The following is a 13,336-nucleotide window of genomic DNA, read 5'->3' on the forward strand; positions in this document are numbered from 1 at the left end:
TTTTTGAAACTGTCAGGGCCTCAGTAAATGCAAATGTCTCAGGTCACACTTGACCACTGAGAAGACTGGAAAGGCCACAGATTAGAGAACTCAGACCAAATCCAAGCCCCCATTTCTGCAGAAGTTCAGGACTTCCCAGCCGCAGGTCCCAGCAGCACTCCAGGGCCCCAGACTCAGCTCTGCTGCCAGCTGTGGGTCCAAACTCTGGGCTATGTTTGCACTGTGCAAGGCAGGCAGGAAAGCATCATATTTCTGAGTTCCCCTGCATGTAACATCTTCAGAAGTTAAAGATTGGCTTGGCAGCTTACAAAGGTGCACTGGGCATGTGGACCTGCCGCAAGCCAGCTGCTTAACGGGATGGGTGGCTTGGAAGCCACGCAGCTTGACAAAGTCGGGGTGACGCTGGAGCAGACTCTGGCCTGGGGGCAGCAATAGGAGGCTGGACTCAAAAGATCCAGTCACACCTCATTTATTCATCAGGTATTAACTGTCCTGGGTTCTTTCACCTCTGGTGATTCAACAGTGGACAGGAGAGGTTCCTGCCCTGCATGGAGCTTACAGTCTTGGAAGGGGGCACATCACTATATGAAATGATGTTATTTTAGTTTAAAGCCATTATTTAAAAAGGGGACACTCATTTGAGGGGTGATTGAAGTAGGAATGGGGGCTAGGGAATGATCAGAAAAGGCCTTTCTGAGCTCTTCCAGTTCTGAACGAACTTGCCCTTGGCCCCATCATTGTCAGCCTGAGGGTCTCGGTTCTCGGTTTCTACAGCCCACAGAGAAAGGGACTGGCCTCTGCTCTCAGTGCTCCCCCTGGCACAGTTCTCACGCTCTGCCAACCGTTTCCCCAGCGGGCCAGGCTGTGTAGAAACAGGCAGAGCCCTGGCTCCCCGCCGCTTCCCAAGACCTAACCGTCCCAGGTTTCATCTCTTACGCGACCTCCCAGGCCTCCCTTCCTCCTGGCAGAGGATGCACGAGGTTCCCAGAGGAGCCCAAGCCTTGGGCTGCTCCCGGCAGGGGCGGGGCTCACCTGTCCCATCCCGGCCCCGCCCCCTCCCGGGCGCCCCAGGTGGCTCGGGGCAGGGTGGAGCCGCGCCCCGCCCCGCCCAGTGGGGGACGCACCAATGCCATCTCCCCGCCGACCCTCAGTGCCAGGACCCAGGGTGACCGGGTCTGGGAGTAGAGAGCCGGGCGGGCGCCGCGGGGTGGGGGCGGCGGTCAGCCAGAAACGGTGGGCTCCGCGCCCGGGCCCCGCGGGGCAGCGTGGCTGCGGTGGGCAATGTGGGCCTTCCCCGGGCCTGCGTGCCTGGGAAGCAAGCGCGCCGGGGCAGTGGTGCTTTCGGAGTCCTGTCGCTGCTTGGGGGCGAACAGCTGCGAACTCCTGCACGGGGTATTAGCCTGGGGCGGGGGTTGGAGGTTAGGACCTGGGCTACGTGGGTCTTGGAGCCGCCCAGGCTGCGCGGCGCTTGTGGGGAGGGGGGAAGGCTAAGGGGCCAAAGGCTGAATGGAGAGTGGAGCTGGATCCAGGGTTTGGGCCCTCGAAGGGAGGAGCAGGGCGGAGCCGGGAGGGAGCTCCTTTCTCTCCTCTGTGGAGCTTCCCAGGGAACTGCGCGGGGGCCGCTGCTCCCTCTCCTCGGTGTTTTACTTTCACTGCACCTGTGTTAGTTACCCCGAGGGTACGTGAAGCTGTTCTCACTACAGGGGCCTAAGGTTGTAAGACTCCATCCAGGTCTGTGTGTCCTGGGGTGCTGTGGGGGTTCGGTGGAGGTGGAGGGGTGCTCTTCTCGCTCAGGTCCTGGCCATTGGAGTGATAAAGTGGGAAAAGTATAGAATTTAAATTCTAGTTATTAGCTGCGTGACCTCGAGCAACAGCTTGCTTAACTTCGCTCATTCCCAGTTTTCTCAAAGGTAAAAAGGGTATTACAATCATTACAACAACCTTAAGTTATGTGATATTCATAAAGCCCATAGCATGTTGCTTGGTGAAGGTTTTCTCCATTTTTCCTCTATATGTTAATGTAACACATTGTGCCTCTCAGAGGTCCCTACTCAGTTTTGAACCAAAGGGAGACCCAGGAGGCTTAGATTATTCTACTTTGGAGGGAAGATGGAGGGAGAGGGATGGTGGCTCTGGTGGTGGTGTGTGTATTTTTTTTGGGGGGGGGGTGCCATTTTTTCTCACTCTGACTTATTCATGGATAGACCTCCTCCAGGCTGTCTTACTTCCTGACCCCATCCTAGAAGCCAAGTTTGAGAGGTGACAGTGCACAGGCCCTCAACATAGAAAGAATGTTATTGGCTTGTTTTCATTATCAGTGACTCTGTCAGAATTCTTTGCTTTGGCTTGTGTTTTGGTCATTTGAAAATTATCTTATGCAGTATAGAAATTGATTGAATCATATAAATGAAAAGGTTGAGGGTTTTAGCTCTGGCATCCGAGGACTCATAAAAGGTTGTAGGGTCTGTTCACTTTCATGTGTATATCCTCTTTTTCCCTCTGTGTTTAGTTCTAAGTATGGAGTGATTAAAAATCACTGGCACCTTCCGGTTTATCTGTTTCTTTAGAGAGAAGGGAGATAGGAGGAATGTCTCTTTCCTCTTCCATCTCTTCTATCCTTATAGCTGCTGGGGATTTGGGAGGGACAGTGCCCCATGAGAAGCCTGACTTCTGGGCACATAAAAATAGGACTTGTTAAATAGGACTATTTCTGCCTTTGCTCACCACCACCTAAAGGAAGTAGAGTATAGGAGGTCTAGGTTCCAAATACCAGCTGTCATTCTTTAGGTCTTTATCCAAGACGTGGAAGACATCCTGAATGTTCATCCTTTGTTTACTGTTTTGTTGTTCATTCTTTGATTCATTCAACATTTACTAAATGCCCAATATATGCCAGAGCCTCTGCCAAGAGTGATAATGTGTGCATTTAAGAAGCTCACACTCTGGTTGGAGAGGAAGATGTACAGATTACAGCATCCAGGACTGGAGTTCCCATTGTGGCTCAGTGGTTAACAAACCTGACCAGTAACCATGAAGTTGTGGGTTCGATTCCTGGCCTTGCTTGGTGGGTTAAGGATGCAGCATTGCCGTGAGCTGTGGTGTAGGTCACAGATGAGGCTCGGATCCCGCATTGCTGTGGATGTGGTTTAGGCCAGCAGCTACAGCTCTGATTCATCCCCTAGCCTGGGAACCTCCATATGCCATGGGTGCAGCCCTAAAGAGACAAAAGACAAAAAACAAACAAAAACACAGTGTCCAGGACTGTTTAACTGGGGACAAGCAAAAACTTCCCAACGGAGTTCCCGTCGTGGCGCAGTGGTTAACGAATCCGACTAGGAACCATGAGGTTGTGGGTTCGGTCCCTGCCCTTGCTCAGTGGGTTAACGATCCGGCGTTGCCGTGAGCTGTGGTGTAGGTTGCAGATGCGGCTCGGATCCCGCGTTGCTGTGGCTCTGGCGTAGGCCAGTGGCTACAGCTCCGATTCAACCCCTAGCCTGGGAACCTCCATATGCTGCGGGAGCGGCCCAAGAAATAGCAACAACAACAACAATAATGCCGAGGGAGCGGCCCAAGAAATAGCAACAACAATAACAACAACAACAAAAGACAAAAAAAAAAAAAAAAAAAAAAAAAAAACTTCCCAAGAAAACTGTAGTTGAGCTCTGAATTGGAGATGAGTAGGGCTGCTCTAGGAGAAAAACCTGAAAGGACTTCCAAGGCCAAGCAGTGGAGTGTGTTAGGGTATCCTAAGGTATCATAAGATGTCATAAGTAATATTTAGGTTACTGTCTTGATTAAGAAGTCTAGAGGTAGGTGGTTCAAAGTGCTGGATTGGCTTCTTGGTGATTCTTAGATTTTCTCTGCTCTGCCACATGGTGACTGGAGCTCCATCATGCCTTCACGTGATAACTTCCAAAGCTGAAAGGGAGGGAGACAACGTTTCAGTGATCCTCTGGATAACAAAAGACAGAATTTCTCAAAAGTTCCCTTTGGCCAGAATGGTCCTATGTCTGTGCTCAGTCTCTCACTGTCAAAGCTGTGATTGTCGTGGCCAAGCAGTGTTCCGGAGCTGGAGGAGGGTTCACCTTCCCTGAGCTCATTGGTGCCCATCTCTGAGAATCAGAATTCTGTTAACAAGGCAGAAAGTGAGAACACCTTTTACACTGTTAAGGTAGGCAGTCATGTCTCCCACAGGTGGGGACAGATGATGAAAGACAAGGCCTTATGGGCAATGAGGAGAATTCAGTACATGGGAGAAGTGTGGGGTGTGGCTGAGGGGGGAAAGGCACTGAGGTTGGAGACACAGAGATAGGCCCTGTCTTAGATGCTGTTCTGGGTAGCAGTAAGCAGCCCATATCTCTGTCCCATTCCTCAAAAAACTTGCACTCAAGACCTGACCTGGAAGAGTTTTTCTGAGTTTGTCATCCTCCCATAGTCATAGCAACAGAGGCTCACTCTATGGAGGCAGTTCCGTAGGGTGGCTTGTGCTGGAGGAATTTAGGGAGGGCCTTGTGTAGTTTGGAAAAGCCTCAGAGCTGGTTCCACTGTGCCTCCCAAGCCCTGCCCCTCTTCAGCTCTCAGCTGCCCCCTCTTGAGAACATTTGCTATAAACGGTATCTTTGATTCCATATAGTTCCTGCTTTCAAACTAACAGGCTGGGGCTTGGTGAAGATGCAGTTGGTGGTAGATCCTGGACTAGAGAACAGCTGATAGTCCAGTGGGTGAATATTTTATAGCTGTGTTTAGTAGGAAGCAGGCCTCCACTGTCTACTCTTTTAAAGCATTTATCCCGTTTTCATATGAACTATGAAGCGAGTGCTGCTTTTTATTTCCGTTGGATGTGGTGGACATAGGTGGATGGGAGTTCAGTTGGGTAAGCAGGACACTACTTCTCATCAACCAGCATTCTCAGTATCTACTTAGCACAGAAACTTGCAGAAAGACCTAGTCGCTAATCCTGGAAGAAAGAGTGAAGGGCAGCGTATTTAGTTGTTTCCATCAACAGTCCTGCCCGGGGCTGCCCAGGATCACTGGAAGCAGGAATGAGGTGGAGAGAGGCCTTGAGCAGGCATTTATTCACAGATAATTACCTACTGTGTTTCAGACATTGCTCTGGGGATAAAAAGAATATACAAGAACCTCAAAGTCTCTGTTCTCACAGAGCTTCCACTCTGCTGGAAGGAAACATAGTTATGTTTTGTTTCCTGTGTCAGGTGATGAGAAGGACCACAATGAAAAATAAGGTAGGTTCCGAGAAGGATGCAGTAGTTGGCAACAAGCTGGACATAGTGCTAGAAATCTTCAAGACTTAGTTTCTCTCTGATTTCCAGTGAGGAATACAGCCAGAGCAGGTATGGTATTGGGCGAAAAAGGACATTCTCTCGGAAGGAGAGGATTACATATCGAATAATTTGATCTTAAAGGATTTCTTTCATGCAGAATCTCTTCATTTGTTATACTCCACATTGTTCGCAACATGATTTACAACGCCTTACAAAACAAGGTACGAGGTGAAGAGAAATAAGTGAAGAAATATGAGGAAAGAGAAAAATCAGGGTCATTTCTTTCGTCATTGTTTTCCAGAATTGTTTAGATTTCGTAGCAGAGGAAGAAACAAGTATGGCAATTAAAAATGTGCTGGTTCATGCTCAGGGTTCATTATTTAAAAGATGACAACATAGGAGTTCCCATTGTGGCGCAGTGGTTAACAAATCCAACTAGGAACCTTGAGTTTGGGGGTTCGATCCCTGGCCTTGCTCAGTGGGTTAAGGATCCGGCGTTGCCATGAGCTGTGGTGTAGGTTGCAGACTTGGCTCGGATCCCGAATTGCTGTGGCTCTGGTGTAGGCCAGTGGCTACGGCTCCTATTAGACCCCTAGCCTGGGAATCTCCATATGCTGCGGAAGCGGCCCTAGAAAAGGCAAAAAGACCAAATAAATAAATAAATAAAGTAAAAGATGACAACATATAGTTTTGATGTCTCAGAAAGTTATAACTTTGTGTGTGTGTGTGTAAACAGCCAATTTTATTTAATAGGAAAACATAGTCTCTACTAAAGTTGTATTTCAAAATTATCTTCTGTGTTCACAGAAAATACTTTTTTTTAGGCTGGTATAAAGTGCAGCAGAGGTTAATAGATCAAAAGCCTAATTCCAGGGTAAAATAATACTGTGCAAATAAAAATACTTGAGAATTCGAGTTTGGACTTATAACTGGCTGGGAAAAATAAACAAAGTCAAATAAAAATTTATTGCAAAAAGTATTAAGCAGAGGTATTTTGATTACCTATTTTTATTGGGTTCTTGTTGAGTTTTGAGAGTTCTTTACATAATCTGGATATATGTCCTATCTGAGGAATGTGATTTTCAAATGAATTTTCTCAGTCTGTGCCTTATCTTTTTATGCCCATAGCAGTATTTTTCTCAGGGCAAAAGTTTTTTTTAACTTTAGTAAACCAATTTATCAATCTTTCTATGGATCAGAGTTTTGTTGTTGCAACTAAGAATTCTTTGCCTAAAGTGTGGAAATTCTTCTACACTTTCTTCTAGAAGTTTCATAGTTCTACGTTTTACACTTAAGGTTTTTTTTGGGGGGTGGGCTCACCCATGGCATACAAAGTTTCCCACACTAGAGGTCGAATCAGAGCTATAACCGCTGGCCTACACCACAGACACAGCAACGTGGGATCCAAGTTGCGTCTGGGACCTACACCACAGCTCACGGCAACTCCAGATCCTTAATCCACTGAGCGAGGCCAGGGATTGAATCCGCGTCCTCATGGATGCTATTTGGGTTCGTTAACTGCTGAGCCTCAGCAGGAACTCCTACACTTAAGTTTATGATCCATTTGGGGTTAATTTTTATATAAGATGTGAACTGTGAGTCAAGGAATTTTTTTTTTCTTTTGGCATGTGGGATTCCACTTGCTTCAGCACCATTTGTTAAAAAGATTATCCTTTCCCTATTGAACTGTCTTTGACATTTTTGTAGAAAATCAATTGGCCATAATCTTAAGGGTTTATTTCTGGATTCTTAATTTTATTCCATGATCTATATGTCCTTTATGTGCCAACACTACACCCTCTTGATACTGTGACTTTATAATAATTTTTGAAAGTAGGTAGTATAAATCCTCCAATTTTATTCCTTTTCGAAATTGTCATAGCTCTCCTAGTTCTTTTGCCTTTTCATGTAGGTTGTGGAGTCAGCTTGTCAGTATCTACCAAAAAACCCTGCTGGGATTTTGAGTGGGATTACATTGACTCTATAGATTCATTTAGGAGGAATTGACGTCTTTACAATATTGAATATTCCAGACCATGAGCATATATGGCTTATCTCTTCATTTATATTTGATTTTTATATCAGCATTCAGTAGTTTTCAGGGTATAGATCTTCCACATGTTTTGTTAGATTTATACTTAAGTATTTCCTTTTGGGGGTTGCTCCTGTTCCTAGTATATAAAAATACAATTGGAATTCCCATCCCGGCTCAGCAGAAATGAATCTGACTAGCATCCCTGAGGATGCAGATTTGATCCCTGGCATTGCTTAGTGGGTTACGGATCCAATGTTGCCATGTGTTGTGGTGTAGGTCACAGATGAAGCTTGGATCTGGCATTGCTATGGCTGTGGCATAGGCCGACAGCTGCAGCTCCATTTCGACCCTTAGTATGGGAAACCTCCATATGCTGTGGGTGTGGCCCTAACAAGACCAAAAAAAAAAAAAAAAAAAAAAAACCAAAATTGATTTTTTTTAAATTTTGACATTGCATTTGATCTAGGAAGTTTATTTGTAGAGTCTTTGGGATAGATAGTCATGTTATCTGTCTATGAATAAAGACAATTTTATTTCTTCCTTTCTAATCCGCATATCTTTTCTTTCTTTTTCTTGCCTTATTCAATTGTCTAAAAATTCTTGCACAGTGTTGAATAGGAGTGGTCAGAAAGAATATCCTTGACTTGTTTCTTACAATAGGGGAGAAATGATCTCTTACTATAAAGTATGATGTTAGCTGAGGGTTTTTGTACTACTTTGGATGTTAAGATAGGTACTCCAGCTTTTGTTTGCTTAGTGTTTGCATCCGTATCTTTTCCTGTTCTTTTAATTTTAATCCGTTTATGTCTGTATATTTAAGACCAGTCCCTTGTAGACCTCAGATAGTTGGATCTTACTTTTTAAATCAATGTGACAATATCTGTCTTTTAATTGATGTGTTATACCGTTCGCATTTATTATGGTGTTAATATGGCTTAAAAACCTCCTATCTTGCTAGTTTTCTATTTGTTCCATTTTTCCCTATTAAAAGAGCATTTCTTAGAATTACCTTTTATCTCCACTTACTTATGCTCCTTTAACATTTTTAGTGATTGCCTAAGAACGTTTATCTATATCGGTGTATCTTTAATTAGTCTTTCAAGTAATATTACACTGTTTCATGTGTAGTTTAAGGAACTTACAGCAGTATATTCCCAATTCTTTTCTTCCATCCTTTGTGCTCATGTTATCATTTTTCTTCTACATGTGCCTTAAATAAAACATTGCTACTATTTTTGCTTTAGAGTGGGCTTTAGCAAACATTTTATGGTAAAAGCCGGAAAGTAAATACTTTAGGCTCTAAGGCCACACAGGCTGTCTCTGTTGCATATTCTTTTTTCTTAAACAACACTTAAAAAAATATTTAAAAGCCATTCTTAGCTTGTAGGTCCTCCTAAGACTGTGAGCTAGATTTGGTTTGCAGTTCCTATTTGCTGACCCTTGCTTTAAACATTGTTATCTTTTATAGCCAAAAATAAGGGCGATGTTGCTTTTTCTTGCTTTTTGTGTGCTCTGTGTTTTGTTGAGAACTAGACACTGTGTAGAACATTAGAGACTGAGGTAAATAGTTTTTGTGCCAGGAGATGGGAATGCCTTTCTGTTTCCAATAGGCCTTCAGTCGTGGGGTTGAGCTGGTCAGGAGTTGACTGGATCTGAGGTCTGTTGTTGGTGTGCTTACCCTCAGTGCACCACAGACTTCAGATTCCTCTAGAGACACCTGAGCGTAGAGCTGGTGCTGTTTGCTGAAGGTCTTTTCTCATTGTCTGTTTCATGTCAGCCTTAGGTCTTCCCCAGAGTGGCCCACCTCCACACTCTTTCAACTCTCCCAGGAGTATGCCATTGTTATTTGTTACCTGATACATGTTAGCCAATGTCCTGTTGCATCTTCTTCAGGTAAACAAGTGCTCATGTCTTGTTGCTTTCCTCAGGTGCCAGGTTCTCCTCAGATTCTGGGCTAGTTTGTTCCCCTAAGACCCAGTTGTCTAATAGATTCAAGAAAGAGATGAACTTGGAGTTTCTCTGACTTTTTATTTATAAGCATGAGAGTGGTGCTCTTTTAAACTCTCTATACTTTGAGTAGAATCCAAAAGGCCTGTTTTGATGTTTTACAGCTCTTTCTTTTTATGATCTTCATGCAAAATCCTAGAACTGCTTTCCTTCCTTCTGTGCTTTATAAATGTCTTTTTTATTTTATCCATAGAAATCAGTGGTTCCAACTGTTGCCTGGGGAACATTAAACAATATACAAATCTTGGGCCCCAGTGTTTTAACTGATATGTGTTGGGATCCAGGCATGGGTATTTTAAAATCTCCCCAGGTGATTCTGATGTATGCCTAGGTAACGAACCTTGGTCTAAGTTATCACAACTTTTCTTTTCACAGAGGTGCTGTTCCAGTATAAACAACTGAATGAAATTTCAGGCTGTGTACATTCACGCCTGTGATTTTGTGGAGTTGTTTCCCTTCTACTTGTGCTTTCAGTGGTAGTTGAGTCCCTGTGATCTGGACTGAGAAAAGTCTCATAGAATGGGGAGGAAACTCTCCTTTTCCACATTTGCAGAAAAATGCGAAGGGGAGTTCTTTGCATTTAACTTTCAACTAATATGAGTATCTTCTGTGACAACCTGTGCTCTGCTTGAAGTCCTTCAGAGGCTGGAATCTCCCTGTCATTCACAGAAATAAACCCCACTGGGAGATAGTTTTACTCATTTGAAATGTTTTCCTTCTGTTGAACTGAAATATGTCCTTCTGTAAACTACTGAATAATGTCTAATTCACAGACTTGTAGAATGTTTTTAAAGAAATCTGTTTGCATGACCAGTGCACATGCGCGCGCGCGCGCGCGCGCACACACACACACACACACACACATACAATCATCCTCATGACAAACATTTTATGAAACATCACTTACTATAAGTCTCTATATTGGTTTCATAACCCACCAATGGGTTGTTTTTTGCTATAAGAAAAATGCCTATCCAGCTCATCTTCCACTAGACAAGCTTTCAGAGCTTTCACAATCACTCTCCTGGCTCCGCAGAATTTTCTTGTGCCTGGTGTAATGCTGGTTCTTTTGCCTGTGTTTCAGCGTTCTCCTTGCCCTGGCCAATGTCCTGCACTAGGTGGGCTTCAGTGTGTGGTGTTCTCTGCAAATGATGGCCTAGTTCAAAGGTCAGGGTTCTGCAAGTGACAAATCCGCCCAGAGTGGAGGAAGGGTCCCTTGTCTTTTTCTAGACACTATTTCTAGTCCCGTGGCCCAAATTCAGGGCGATGTAAATCAAAGCCATCTCTTGAAGAACATTTTTGACAGCTGTTCTTTGCAGTTTTTATGTCCTTCTGCTTTTTACACATTAATAACATTATCCCAGTCAGCTACCTCTGTGTCTTTAATCCCCACGAGACTGAACTTCTTAGATGTCAAAAAGAATATTTCCTTCTTTTTCTCCAAAGTGATTAGCACAAAAATTTAATTTGTTAAATTAATCATAGAAAACTGTGCTCCCAGTCAAGAAACATTGGCCTTTTAGCAACATTGCTTTGCTAACATTTATGCTACTGACCTTATCTATAACTTAGCAAGGGGGAAGTGGACAAACTAGGAATTTAGATGAACATGTCACCTTGGGCTCATGCATGAGACCCTGTGTAGGTGCTCAGGGGAGATGCCTTGTATTTCACAGCCTACAGCCTTTTGAGGACACGTGCCGTGCAGGATGACTGTCAGTGAGCTGTGTAGTGGGTCTGTGCTTTTATTTTACTTTATTTTTTTATTACTCAATGAATTTATTACATTTATAGTTGTACAATGATCATCACAATCCAATTTTATAGGATTTCCAACCCACAACCCCAGCACATCCCCCCACCCCCCAAACTGTCTCCTTTGGAGACCATAGATTTTTCAAAGTCAGTGAGTCAGTATCTGTTCTGCAAAGAAGTTCATTCTGTCCTTTTTTCAGATTCCACATGTCAGTGAAAGCATTTGATGTTGGTGTCTCATAGTAATCTTTTTCTTAATACATATAATTATTGCTCTCCTCTCCTCTCTTAAAAACCCTGAGCAGTACTTAGAATAAAACTCCTTAATGCACCCTACTTGATCCAGACTCTGACTGCCTACCACCAAAAAGATCTTGTACCCCTGTGCTCCATCTACACTAATTTTCTTTCAGTGCCTGGAAAATGCCAAGTTCTTTGCTGCCTCAAGAGCTTCTTTGCTTTTCTCCCTCTAGAATGTCTTCTCAACCCCATCTTCACAGGGCTTGATCCTTTTATTTGTTTTCAGTATTAATAGCAACTCCTCCATTGAGGTCTTCACTGTCCATTCTTTTTCAAGGAATTTATTATTCTCCGTCTTTATTCCTTCTTTATTTCCTTATTATTTACTACAACTTGAAATACTTTTGTTTGTGTGACTACTTTTTTATTTTTATTCTGAAATTTTATTTTTATTTTTTACAGAATAAAATGCATATATTTAAATACAATTACATTCACACAGATGATTATATCATAGATCTTAAGAAACAGATTAAGTGACTCCCTCTGGAGAAGTGGAATGGAAAATATGCTGAGACAAATAGGAAATTTATTCTATAATTTATCCCATCTTGTATGGCTTTCATTCTTACTATTTAGTATTATCTATTACATTTCAATTTTTCTTTAAAAATTAGCATTATATTAAAATTGTTATATTATGCAACTGAAATTTATAAAGAAAGCCTTATATACCATTAAATATTTTATATAGCATAATAAAAAGAATAGCTTAACCAGTAAGAATAACAAAAATAATATACCCTCTGAAAATAAGTAAAATATAAAATGCATAAATTGGTTAAAAAACAGTATAACTATATAAATATGTCCTCACAATTTGTTACATCTTATTGATTCTTCAATATAGGCATTACACCATTCTAGGTGATGTGATAAACGAGACATTATAGACCTTACATTGTACCATGGAGAGAAATGGTTATTAATAATACAATTGTAGAACTGTATTATTTAATTGTACAGTTGCATTATTTAATTATGCTTATCATAAATTCTTTGATGGAGAGGAAATCAGAATCAGATGTAAGAAGACTTCAGCATTCCAAGAATGATGTCAAATGACCCCCTTCATGGTGGTTTATGCACTTATTTACTATGAGATATATTTCTTCTCCAGAGATTCCTTGTTTGTGTATCAATTGTATTTTTGGTTTGCAGTTATTCTGAAGTTTTGATATGAGTCCATATGTATATGAGATTATTTTAAGTTGTTGTTCTCTTAGTTGCAAGTTCATCTCTGGTGTCCCACATTTGTACCCACCTCTTCTCATGATTTCTGATTTTGATGGTATAATTGTGCATGGATAATTTCGTATCTTTACTGTATATGTACCTTTACTGGTGAGCCTTGTCATTCGTGGAATTTTTGTTTCCTGTTGCTGTCTTGTCTTTTCTGCCTAGAGAAGTTCCTTTAGTATTTGTTGTAAGGCTGGTTTAGTGTTGCTGAATTCTCTCAACTTTTGCTTATCTGTGAAGGTTTTGATTTCTCCTTCAAATCTGAATGAGAGCCTTGCTGGGTAAAGTCATCTTTGTTGGAGGTTTTTTCCTTTCATTGCGTGAAGTATATCATGCCACTCCCTTCTGGACTGCAGAGTTTCTGCTGAAAAATCTGCCGATAACCTTACTGGAGTTCCCTTGTATGCTACTTGTTTCTTTTCCCTAGCTGCTTTCAAGCTTTTCTCTTTGTCTTTAATTTTGGTCAGTTTGATTAATATGTGTCTCGGTGTATTCCTCCTTGGGTTTATTTTATATGGTACTCATTGTGCTTCCTGGATTTCAGTGAGTGGTTCCTTTCCCATGTTAGGAAAGTTTTTGGCTATTATCTCTTGGAATATTTTTTCTGTCCCCATCTCTCTCTCTTCTCCTTCTGGCACCCCTATAATACGGATGTTGGTGCGTTTAACGTTGTCTCAGAGTTCTCTGAGACGCTCTTCAATTGTTTTCAATCTTTTTT

The 13,336-nt window shown here is 42.5% G+C and overlaps 1 protein-coding gene across 1 annotated transcript in view; it reads left to right on the forward strand.

Annotated features, from left to right (window-relative positions):
* Nucleotides 1–13,336, forward strand: part of LOC106506169 (uncharacterized) — a 241,299-nt gene that overhangs the window by 83,583 nt on the left and 144,380 nt on the right. Inside the window, exon 1 of the transcript XR_014829049.1 lies at nt 1,114–1,910. The gene's annotated coding sequence lies outside the window, so the exon portion shown is untranslated. Of the gene's footprint in view, nt 1,911–13,336 lie in introns of the transcript that reaches the window.

The sequence above is a fragment of the Sus scrofa genome, chromosome 15 (assembly GCF_054392235.1).
Source record: "Sus scrofa isolate SSC_HxYL_T2T_F1_AM1 chromosome 15, Sscrofa_HxYL_maternal_Yorkshire_Landrace_v2.0, whole genome shotgun sequence".
Lineage (NCBI taxonomy): Eukaryota > Metazoa > Chordata > Mammalia > Artiodactyla > Suidae > Sus > Sus scrofa.